The sequence below is a fragment of the Belonocnema kinseyi genome, chromosome 2 (assembly GCF_010883055.1).
Source record: "Belonocnema kinseyi isolate 2016_QV_RU_SX_M_011 chromosome 2, B_treatae_v1, whole genome shotgun sequence".
In the NCBI taxonomy this organism is placed as follows: domain Eukaryota; kingdom Metazoa; phylum Arthropoda; class Insecta; order Hymenoptera; family Cynipidae; genus Belonocnema; species Belonocnema kinseyi.
The window spans coordinates 59,241,227-59,249,841 of NC_046658.1; the positions used below are offsets into that span (position 1 = coordinate 59,241,227).

Here is an 8,615-nt window from a genome sequence, read left to right on the forward strand (position 1 = left end):
ATTATAGCCCGCTTCGCTTTTGTTTGTTCTCGCCTGAATGAGAACCGCAGACCCCGCGCAACTTCTGTTACACCTACCTACTTGTCTGTAACGGTCAAAAATTTGAGAAGATTTAAGTAATAAATTGAATATTGAGCCAAAGTTGCTTGATATTAAGCTCCTCCGAAATTTCACCTTTTCCACGAAAGCAATGTGTCAGTTGAATAGGGAAAATTCTTAGATGCTGATTATGCTGTTTTCAAATCGTTAGTTGACAAATTAAAAGTTTTCAATTTTCTATACTTTGACCTGCCTGTGGACAAAAGTTGGGATGGGCCTGATCATACCTGAAAAGTGAGCAAAAAGTTTGTCAAACACTGTTCTAGAGCCTCTTGAGCAGGCTTGAAAAGCCTCTAGACAGTACCTCCTGCGCAAGGCTTAAAAATTTTCCCAAGCAAGCCTCTAGAGCACCCTGACGAGGCTTTCAGAGCCTTCTGACCAGATATCTCCAGCCTCCTGAGCAGGCCTCCAGAACATATATATCACAGGGCCCTGGTGACCTATTCAAGAGGCTCTGGAGGCCTGCTCAGGAGGCTGGAGAGATCTGGTCAGAAGGCTCTGAAAGCCTTGTCAGGGTGCCCTAGAGGCTTGTTTGGGAAATTTATTCAGCCTTGCGCAGAAGGTCCTGTCTAGAGGCTTTTTAAGCCTGCTCAAGAGGTTCTAGAACAGTGTTTGACCAACTTTTTGCTCACTTTTCAGGTATGATCAGGCCCATCCCAAATTTCGTCCACAGGCAAGTCAAAGTATAGAAATTTGAAAACTTTTAATTTGACAACTAACGATTTGAAAACAGCATAATCAGCATCTAAGAATTTTTCCTATTCAACTGACACATTACTTTCGTGGTGTGCAAAATAACTATATTTTAAAGTGCGCATGTGCAAAAATTATTCTCGCATGAGAGTAGATTTATTATTTTGTTTATTTAATTTTCACTTTAATGCAAACACACGGAAAAAATGCATGTTTAAATGTAGATGTTCAAAGAGTAAGATTGTAGCACCTAACATGTAGAGATTCATGCCAAACATTTACCATATTTTTGAGACGTAAGGCGTAAAAATATTTTTATGTTAAATTGAAACACATTCAGATTTTAAACCCGTCCGAGCGCATGCGCATCGCGCATTGGAATTTCACCACTATATTTGACGGCTATATATTTTAATTATTTAAATTATGGAATATTACAATTTTGGAACATTTCCAAATAATAAAAATTATATATCTTTAAATAAAATTGGATAAGGACTTTTTACTATCTACACTGAGAAACTTTGTACTGGAAAAATGACTAAATTAGGTTACAATCGAGGGACCAAGGCGATAATTCGTATATTTTAATACAATAATCGTAAGCTATGCTATTTTTATATGAAATTTTCCTATTGATAATACGAAGTCAGTATTTTTTATCGTAAAATCCTAGATAGGATAAATTAGGAGAGACATAATTAGATTATATAAAAAGAGTAGAAGTAATAAGTACATAATATAAGATAAAAGACTACATTTGTAAGAGGAACTGCTATTGTCTGTAGGAATATGAATTATACTACAACACTTTTTATTTTTTGTATTATGGAGTAAGACAAATTCGGAAGATCGCTCTCGAATATTAGTGCCATAAGTAACTTAGTAAGCGTAAAGATCGTTATTACAATAAATTAGGATAATTCGAAAAGTTACAATTGAAAGACAGATTTTCCAGAGAGCAAAAAATAATTTTTTAACTTCGATATTAGGATATTTGATTACGTTAAGATATAATGCTTAGAATTTAAAAAATGCCATCACTGTGAACAGTTAATAAATAATTTAATGGAAGTCAATTTGACTGCTAGCATTTACTTGATAAGAGCGATAAATTTCTGGATCTAATTATCTAGTTTAGCCGAATACAAAAACCCCGTGCTGCCGCGCTGAAGACCCGTGTTCGATTCCCACCAGCTTTTTACTTTAATCGCCTTTTTCTATTTCAGCTTGTAATATAATATTCCTGCATGTATATAATAATGTATAAACTATATATAATCGTGTGTGTATTGTACAATTGCAATTTAAATAAATGTAATACTGCGAAAGAGTTCAACATCCCATATTAAATAAGTCTGCATTTACGTCGCATGCTCGTGTAAGGGATACGTATAGTGACCTTCAACGCGACGCGGCGCATGTTGGGTTTATTTTTTGTCGTCTGTAAATCTGACTGCACCAATTTTTACTAAGTTGCTTACTAAATCAGTGCGCCGGTCTCTTTTGACGTTACTATAGTACTTTGCAAATATTGCAATCTTCTGTAGAAATAAATGTAACATTTTTAAATTTTTTCCCAATGAATTTTGTAGTTCGGCATGTAGTTACTAGTTACTACTTGGAGTAGTAAACATTACGAAATTTTCGCTATGTCCCTCCATTACAAATTAAAAATAGTAAAATCTAGTCTGATTTTTAGCAAATATTGCAGCAAAAGGTTTCTCCGTGTAAAGAAGGGAAGAACGATCTTAAGTTTCAAATTTAATGACTTAACACATTTGATAACATTTTTATGAAATTAAAATAAAATTGAGTTCAAGTAACTTAAAATAAATAGAATATTTAATTCAGATTACAGATCATTCATTCTCCGATTACTTATCCCTGTTTTTTATTTTAAATAAAAAATATTGAACATAACCTCAACTTGACTGAAAGTATCATCTGAGCGACATTTTATACCCTTTATCAGTCCTTCGTTCGAGTAAGGACATTAAAGTTTTATTTTAAATTCACAAATAATTTATCAATTAATTCCTTAAATGACCATAAATAAGCAAACTCCTTAAATATTTACAGGCTCTATTTGACATAACCATACATGTAATATCTCGGATATTTCAGTTGAATATTTTGGATGTTAGAGAGTAACATCTCACTTTTTAAGGGCATGTAATACTTAGGAAATTGTCGATTTTACCAGTTTTAGATTCTTCCGGTTTTTTTCTAGAATAATAAATATTGTGTCTTAAAAATTTGGTAAATTATAGCGAACATGCTAACGGACGTCCCCACGCACTTTTTTTGTGGGTTAATTCAAAAAAGTTTTAATTTAGCAAAATGTGATTAATTTGCATAGCGCTTAGGAAACAGTATCGATTTTTTCAGTGTTAGATTCCCCCGGCTTTATTCCTAGGATAAGAAATATTTTGCCTTCACACACAATATTTTCAGACGAAAACTTTGGACTTACAAATAAACATTGTAACTAATCTCCTGGAACTAACCTTGTTTGCAGGCAATCAAAAAAGTTTATTTCATAAATAATTTCCAGATTATCGGAAGACAGAGATGAAAAACAACGTAACCTCGAAATAATGCATATGCATAACATTTTTATTTAGCACAATAAATTTTTTCGTTATTATCCATAAAAAAAGAGTCCGGGAACGTCCGTTATGATATATTATAGTATTTCCGAATTTAGTTTTTAAAAATTTTCATTTTTGTGGAAAACAGCCGGAAAAACTGCAAGTATCACATGCCCTTAAGATCTACAGATGATAACTTTGAACATCTAGATGTTATGTTTGAACATCCATTTTTCTCCGTGCAGCGAAAAAGTGTCAATTTTTCTAATTTCATTTTTTATCTCCTAGAAAAACCTTTTTTTACACTTCCCGTCACTTGGATTTAATGCAGAGAGGTATAATAATAACAAATTGTATTGACAAATATTTTACATCAGGGGTCATTCGTCTTCAAGTATTTTTCAGCTATTAAATTGCTTTGTTGATTCTTCCATCGTTATGATGATGTCCTACCAGTGAAAATTATGATTTACTTTATAAGTAAATTCTTTTTTTTACGTTATCAGAAAATTATATAAACAAATACACAGTTTAAGCATTTTTAAGCGAAAATTAATCAGTTTTTCTTTAATATGATTATAATTATATTGCTGATGATGCTTTCTGAAAAAAATTTGTATGCATTATTATTTGTTTATTTTATAAACAAATGTAATTTTTAGGCTTTTTTAAGCAAAAATAAATCATTTTTTTCCTACAACCTTGCTGAAATTATATTACCAATTATGTTGTCTGCAAAATTTTTCTACGAATTATAACTTGCTTATTTTGTAAACAAATTCACATATAAGGCACTTTTATGCGAAAAAAAATCGTATTCTCTTCTGATCTTCCTGAAATGATATGTAGGTATGTCCAGTGATGTTCTGTATCAAAATGTTGCTAAGCATTGATAATCGTTTAATTTATAAACAAATTATATAAACAAATGTATGTAGATATTTAAAGGCAGAATGACATTTTTTTTTAATTATTTTTCAAACTATATTGACAGTGACTTGTCTAGATAAAATTTCGTTATGCATCACGATTTTTTTATTTTATACACAGATTGGGTAAACAAATGCACATTCTAGGCGTTTATAGACAGAAAAACCATTTCTTTCTTGTAGCCATGTTAAAATTATGTTGGCAATGTTTTTTACATGAACTCTTATCGAACACTTTCTCTCTGTTTGAAAATAACTAAAATTTATATACGCTTACAATATTAGTTATAGATTTAATAGATCCAATTTTGGAACCAAAGCTCATCAGAAAACATCACTGGAAATATGATGTAGTAGCTGAATGTGATAACGGCATACTTACAGTTTTAAGAATCATTTATTTTACGTTTGATTCAAATTATCTCACCAACAATGAATGGAAAATAAGCCACTTATAAAAATACAAGAATATGGTTTCGTTCTGTTATCTTAACATAAATACGATAAAACGTTTTTTTTTGTCCAAAATGCCTACAATTTACATTTGTTCATACAATTTGTTTATAAAATGAACAAAAAGGCAAAATATGGCAAAATTTTTTCTAAAAGCACCATTTTGAATATAATTAAAAAAATAATACAATAAAAGCGATTTCTTTTCGCTTAAAAACGCCTTATATGTGAATTTGTTTGCATCATTTGTTTATAAAATAAACAAATATTATTTCATAGCGAAAGTTTTTCAGAAAAAACAATTGGTCCCAGAAGAAAAAACTATATTTTTTTTCGTGTCTTTCAATGTCTTCAGTGTACATTTGTTTATAAAATTAATTAATAACACTTCATATAAAATTGCAATGGCCACGTATCATCCTAACTGTGAACGAAAGCAATCTTAGACATTTTTTCTAACAGATAAAAAATGAAATAAAAGGAATCGGACCTTTTTCCACTCTTTGCATTACAGTAAAAATTAAATAAACAAAAGAATAAAAAATCTACCTTCATCATTTTCTGAAAAATTCAGCCATGAATTTTTGAACCAAAAAATATCAAATCGGTGCCTAATTGCATTCTAAATGTAATTTTGAACCTCATTTATTTTATTTTATCCCACCGTGCGTCGTGTGTTGACAGAATGAGTTACTTTGCACATGATTAAGAAGCTGGTAATGTTCCACTTTCGATATAGCTGCTGCAAAGAAAGAAGTTTTGAAAATAAAATGACTACAGTAGTAAAAATATATTAATATACGAACGTTAGGTCACAATTGTTATTTCCTGGAAAAAGTGTTAAGTTCAGACAATTATGATTTTTTATATGCAATCTTGAAATATTTTTAAATCGAAATATACTATTAACATACAAGCCTCATGTATTAAACTTAAAAACAATTGCCATGGCTACGCGTATCGAAATTTGAGTACGTATAGTCAGATTTTTTCGGCACGAATATCATAACCTGGAAAAAGGACTAATTGTATCGAACACTGAGAGAAAAAGTAGTCTTGAAAAAAGCATCTTTCTCTTCCTATTTTTTAAAGGTATTGAACTACGTAAATATATTTTTCACACAAATAAAATTATTTGGTTGCAATGTAGGGTGAAGATAGTCGCATAAGGATCATTTTTCCTACAAAGGGGTTCCTGTTGAATTACATGGCTTTAATTCAAAAATTGACCCGCCCGACATATTTTTCTAAGTTATTCAATCCGAAAAATATACCTAATGTTTGCAAAAATTTACAATAACTTTAGTAGTTTACAATAATTTTTAAAAGTACTATACACATGAATCATACTTTTAATAGTTCTAACAATATCAAATAATTGTTTATGTTTTTTCTTCCACATATGTATATTTATCAGAAACCACTGAACCGAAATAATTCATTTTTTTAATCAAAATTTGGCGCCTTCGGATTTAGTGTGCTATATATTATTTTTTAGACTAAAACTTTAAAAAAATGTTATCACAAAATTTATGGGTAAAATTAAATTTTAAATACAGTAACTAAATGGTTTCTAGAATAAGATTTTTTTCGTGCTCAAACATTACCCTCATCACATGTTTTGCAAAGAATATTCAATTTCTAGCCGAAAAGCCCTTCTTGACAAAAGTTTTCTCATTGGAAGAAACAGCCAAAATTACGATTCCTAGTGACGAAATTGGAAAGGGATGTCCTTTTTTTCAAAACAAAGAGCTTATCTTACGTTTTGATAAATTCATGCTATGGCTTATTCAAATTTGTAAACGTTGTTAAAAAAATCCTACACTAAACGCAATACATTTATAAAGTTTTCTATAATAAAATATTAAATAAAATTCTTGAAAATTGTCACCCTAAATTATTGAATTTCGTAATCAGCTTTATTAATTTATTACTTTATTTAGTGATCAGTAAAAATATTTATTGAAGCATTATTAGTAACCTTCCTAGCACTCTCATTAGTACGCGATCATTGAGATATTTCCCAACTCTTAATTTGTTAATAAATATTACTTAAATAATTCATTATTGTTATAAATTTTCAAAGTATCAGACCGAAAAGTCATCACAAAGGCATTTGTAATGAATTCGTAAAAAATTGAGTCTATTAGTTGAAAAATAGATGAATTCTGAATTTGTTTATGCAAATTGTTTAAATGATGGGTAATTTTTATACATTTTCTAAATATTATAGCGAAGAGTCATAGGCAAGATATTCATGGTTACTTTCATGAGAAATTGAGCATATTGGTTGCAAAATATTCAAACTGTGAATTTGTTCATAAAAATTGTTTCAAAAATTTCCAAATGGCATTTGTATTTAATTAATCGTAATAAAATATTAACTTATGTCAAATTTTATATTAAGACTCTGGATTTGAATGAGCTGAGCATTTTTAGTCTCAAGAATAACTTTTGTTCATTAATTAATTTCATCTGAAAAGTTTAAAAAATGTCAAATTTGTTGTTAAATAAAAAAGAACAACAGTTATTCTCAAAAATTTAAAAGCATCAATGTTTATGAAGATGTAAAAAATTTACATTTAAGAAAAAACATGTTTAAATCGAATGAATAGTGTAGGCCGTGTAGCCTAAAAATTGATTTGATTTGCTGCGTCTTAATTTTTGATCAATATCCGATTAAAAATTAGACCAGCTATTACTGTCAATTTGGCAGACCTACGACGTTTGTTTCTGTTAGAATAAAAAAATTAGATAAAAATTGAAAATAATATTTTCGTTGAAATCTTTTGGTGAAAGTAGGTCATTTATTGAATAAAACTTTTGTTATGTAATGAAAGGTAATGTCATTTAAAATTTCCGAGCGGAAGTCCTTACGGTAATTTGAACGCGTCTTTTGCGTCATCCGACCCCTCTCAAAAAGAGACAAGACACTTTCTCGTGGTTTTCCTCGTGGATATTAAATAATAAATATGTTACGTTCTTTTCTCAATAGCCCTCTTGTCTGTTGTCCTCTTGATGTTTACCCTCACATACGATATATACAATGAACCCTAATTTCTTTTCAACTATACCTTATAAATCGCAGAAAATCTCGAATTTCTTTATTATCCTACCAACTTGAATCTGATATTTCCTTCAGAAAATAATTGAGTCCTTGAATCGTATTATTGTTTTACCACTCCCTGAGTATGAAATTTCTGCCAATAAATCTCCGCATCTCAGAAAAATGCAGATGACTGCACAGCAACATTTGTTACAGAAAAGGTTATGTACGTTTATGGTAAAAGCTGTCTATCGATACGAGCAGATTCCATCCCGCATTTAAGCAGAAAAATGTTTGAATCAAACAAACTTTTTCATTTATATAAGTTCAAAACAATATATTTTTTTTATATAAACAAAATTTATTTGATTCATACATGCCCTTATTTAACTCAAACCAGTTTTATTTGAATGAAACTACTTCTTTTGATCACATCACTCCTATCTTTGATATAGGGTGAAAAAAAGTTTTTCTAACGCACGCACGAAATGTTCGACTTTCGACGCATGTATTGCGTGCGGGAAGTGACCAATTCCGAAACCATGGTAAAAAGCAGTTAGAAAAAGACCTTTTCTAGCTGCTGCGCTTGCGCTCTTTAAGTAAGATTACCATACATTTTTAAAAAATTAGTTTTTATTGTTTCTCAAATCGAAAATTTCCCGCAATTGTTAGAAAAAATATCGTGTGCTACATAAGTAAAAGTTAGTGGGACGATGGTCGTGGGGGCTAAAGCGTAGGCTTTGGACCCACTCCTTCGGCTTGCGGGTTCGATTCCCGCCTCGCACTCTGGAAGAGTCTCGG

The 8,615-nt window shown here is 30.4% G+C and overlaps 1 protein-coding gene across 1 annotated transcript in view; it reads left to right on the top strand.

Annotated features, from left to right (window-relative positions):
- Positions 1 to 8,615, top strand: part of LOC117167630 — a 101,084-nt gene that overhangs the window by 1,356 nt on the left and 91,113 nt on the right. The gene's annotated exons all lie outside the window — the stretch shown is intronic.